Raw genomic sequence first — 4,247 nt, 5'->3', positions numbered from 1 at the left:
GGAAATTTAAAAAAACTGCTCGGCACTGCACCAATCAATACTGGTTAAACCTCTGCGGCAGCATACAATCTGCTGCTGAATCTGGGGATGCTAGAGGGATGTATGAAGGAATTAAGAAAGCAATGAGAGCAGCAGTAACTAAATCAGCACCTTTGAAGACAAAGACAGGGGTGACCATCACTGAACCTAACAAGCAGATGGAAAGGTGAGTGGAGCATTACCTTGAACTCTACATAACGGAGAACATTGTCATTGAAGTAGTTCTCAGCGCCATTCCAGACTTCCCTGTCATGGAGGAGCTGGACAGTGACCCCACCATAATAGAGCTCAACAAGGCCATTGACCATCTTGCCAGTGGTAAAGCCCCGGGAAATGATGGTATTCCACCTGGAATCATCTAAAGTGGAAAAGCAGCTCTGCTGCAGCATCTCCATTAACTTCTGTGTCTCTGTTGGAAGGAAAGATCTGCACCTCAAAACATACGTGATGCAAGTATTGTCACCTTGTACAAAAATAAGGGGGAATCGCAGTGACTGCAGAAATTACCGAGGCATCTGCATGCTAAGTATTGTGGGGAAGGTCTTTGCTCGCATTTCTCTGACCGGATTGCAGACCCTGACATCACACATCTATCCTGAGTCTCAGTGCAGCTTCAGAGCTGGCAGATTGACAGTCGACATGATTGTCTCACGTCGGCAGTTACAGGAGAAGTACTGTGAACAGTACAGACCACTCTACATTGTCTTTATAGACATCACCAAGGCCTTGGATCTTGTCAGCAAAGAAAGACTCTTCAAACTGCTATGGAAACTAGGCTGCCCTCCTGAACTCTTGGACCTCATCGCTTCTTTCTACGAAAACATGCACAGTTCCGTGAGTTACAATAGAGCAACATCAGACGCTTTCACGATCAGCAGTGGGATAAAGCAGGTTGCGTCCTGGTGCCAACTCTCTTCGGAACATAGGAGGAGTCCATTCAGCCCGTCCAGCCTGCTCTGTCATTCAATGATCATGGCTGATCATCTACCTCAACACTGCTTTCCCATGCTATCCCCATATCCCTTGAAGTCATGAGTATCAAGATTTCTATCAATTTCTGTCTTGAACATGCTCAATGATTGAACTTCCACAGACCCCTGGGGTAGAGAATTCCAAAGATTCACCACCCTCTGAATGAAGAAATTCCACCCATCTCAGTTTTAAATGGCCTATCCCTTATTATGAGACTATGTCTCCTGGTTTTGGATTCACCAACCAGCGCAAACATCCTGTCTACATCCACACTGTCATACCCTGTAAGAATATTGCAAGTTTCAATGAGATCACCTCTCACTCTTCGAAACTTTAAGGAATACAGGCCCAGTTTCTTCATTGGACAATCCCACTATCCCAGGGATTCATCTGGTGACCCTCTGCTGCACTCCCTCTATGGCAAGTATATCCTTCCTTAGATAAGGAAGCCAAAACTGGACACAATGCTCCAGCGCGGTCTCACCAAGGCTCTATACAATTGCAGCAAGACATCTTTACTCCTGTTCTCAAGACCCTTTGTGTGAAGGCCAACATACCATTTGCCTTCCGAATTGATCGCTGCACCTGCATGTGAGCTTTTAGTGTCTCATGAACAAGGACACCCAGGTCCCTTTGGACATTAACAGTTCTTAAGTTCTCACCATTTAAGAAATATTCTATCTTTCTGTTTATTCTCCCAAAGTGGATAACTTCACATTTATTCACATTATTTTCCATCTGTCATGTTCTTTCCCATTCACTTAGCCTCTCCAAGACCCCTGGAAACCTCCTTGTAACCTCCTCACAGCTCACATCCTTTACAATTGGCATATTCTTCTCCATGCTGCTATTTTACAGTTTCAGTGACTCAGATGGGGGTGTCCACCTGCATACCAGAGCTGACGACAAGCTGTTCAACTTGGCAAGACTGCGCGCCATGACCAAAGTGGGTAAATTCCTAGTCTGTGAGTTGCTCTTTGCTGATGACGCTGTGCTAACATCCCATAATGAAGTTCACTTGCAGCAGCTTGTAGATCGCTTCTCCCTGGCCTGCAAGGAATTTGGACTGGTGATCAGCATCAGGAAGATCAAAGTTATGGGTCTGGACGTGGAGATTCCACCTTCCATCAACATCGACAACCTCACTTTGGAGGTTGTCAACAGCTTCACATACCTTGGATCAACAATCACCAGCAATCTGTCCCTTGATACTGAAATCAGCACCAGGATTTCCAATGCTGCAGCTGTCATGTCAAAGTTGAGAAGACGAGTATGAACCGACAGCAAACTGATCGAAAATATAAAGCTCTGCGTGTACCAGGCTTGTGTTCTCAGCACCCTCCTTTACAATAGAGAAGCATCAACAACTTATGCAATTCAAGAAAAGCATCTGAACAGCTTCCACCTCCGCTGCCTCAGATGGATATTGGGCATCTCCTGGCAGGACAGAGAGCCGAATGCGGAAGTACACCAGCGTGCAGGGATCTGCAGCATGTTTGCCCTCTTGAGTCAGCGGTGACTCTGTTGACTGGGTCATGTGTGCTGAATGGATGACGGTCGCCTTGCCAAAGACACGCTCTTTGGTGAGCTTGCTATCAGCACGAGACCAACAGGTCACCCACGTCTGTGATACATGGACATCTGCAAGAGAGATCTCAAGCTGACTGGGATTGGAGTCGATGCATGGGAAGTCCTTCCTGCTGACTGGAATTCCTGGAGAAAGGCATTCAGGAAGACCATGGGAAAAGCAGAGGACAAAAGAAATGACCATTTGGAGGGAAAGAGAGCCCAGAGGAAGGAAAAATTATCAGTCGACCTCAGGCCAATGATATTCATCTGTACCAGCTGCGGAAGGGATTGTCACACGCGAGTCGTCCTCCACAGCCACAACAAATGATGTTTAATACAGAAGTGACGTACACCCTGGGTGTAGCCCATCGCCTTCCGAGACGGACGGTTGCCTATTACAATTACAACTACAGCTACAACTACAAGAGCGGGCCAGAGGCTGGGAACTCTGCGGCAACTAACTCAACTCTTGACTCACCAAAGCCTGCCCACCATCTACAAGGCACAAGTCAGGAATTTGATGGAATACTCATGCCTGGATGAGTGCAGCTCCAACAACACTCAAGTGATTGACACCATCAGGTCAAAGCAGCCCACTTGATTGGCACCCCATCCACCACCTTAAACATTCATTCCCTCTAGCACCAGTGCAGAGTGGCAACAGTGTGTAACATTTACAATACGTACTGCAGCAACTTACCAAGCCTCCTTCAACAGCACCTTCCAACCCACAAACACTACCACCAAGAAGGATAAAGGCAGCAGACGCATGGGAACATCACCACCTTCAAGTTCCCCTCCAAGTCACACACCATCTTGACTTGGCACTGTACCGCCATTCCTTCACTGTTGCAGGGTCAAAAACCAGGAACACCCTCCCAACAAGCACTGTGGAGGTGCCAGAGGATTGAACAGTGGCAAATGTGACTTCCTATTTCAACAAAGGGTGTAAGGACAATCCAGGTAACTACAGGCCAGTTATATTAACAGCAGTGGTGAGTAAGGTTTTAGGAACAATAATTAGGGGAAAAAAGCAATAGTCACTTGGAGAGATTTGAGTTAATTGAGGAGAGTGAGCATGGATTAATAAATGGGAGTTCATGCTTGACTAACTGCATTTTTTGATGAACAAACAGAAGGATGATGGATTTTAAGACAGGATGGATGGATGGATTAAGAATGGATGAGAAGGTACCACATAAAAGGGCGGTGAACAAAATTGAGGTTCATGGAATAGGAGACTCTCTGTCCAATTGGATAGAAAATTGCCTGAAGGACAGAAAATAAAGAGTCGTAGTAAATGGTTCTTTGGCAGACTGGAGGATAGTCGACAGTGGGTGTTCTCCAATGGTCACTGCGAGAACCACTGCTTTTCCTGCGATATGTAAATGACTAGGATCTTGGAATATAGAGTAGAATCTCAAAATATACCGAAAGCACCAAACCTGGAAGAGTGGTAAACAGTGAGGATGAAATGACCTGCCTGCAACAGGACAGTGATAGGCAGAATGGGCAGACAGGTGGCAGATGGAATTTAATATGACTTGTGTGAGGTGATGCACTTGAGCAGAAGGAACAGGGAGAGGCAATATATACTTAATGGCACAGTTCTAAAGAGAGCTAAAAATAATACTTTTTGCAAATGGCTTGTTGGTCTGGGGGTATGT

This window comes from Heterodontus francisci, unplaced genomic scaffold, assembly GCF_036365525.1.
Source record: "Heterodontus francisci isolate sHetFra1 unplaced genomic scaffold, sHetFra1.hap1 HAP1_SCAFFOLD_51_1, whole genome shotgun sequence".
Lineage (NCBI taxonomy): Eukaryota > Metazoa > Chordata > Chondrichthyes > Heterodontiformes > Heterodontidae > Heterodontus > Heterodontus francisci.
The sequence above is the reverse complement of the archived record's forward strand: the minus strand, read 5'-3'. Positions refer to the sequence as shown.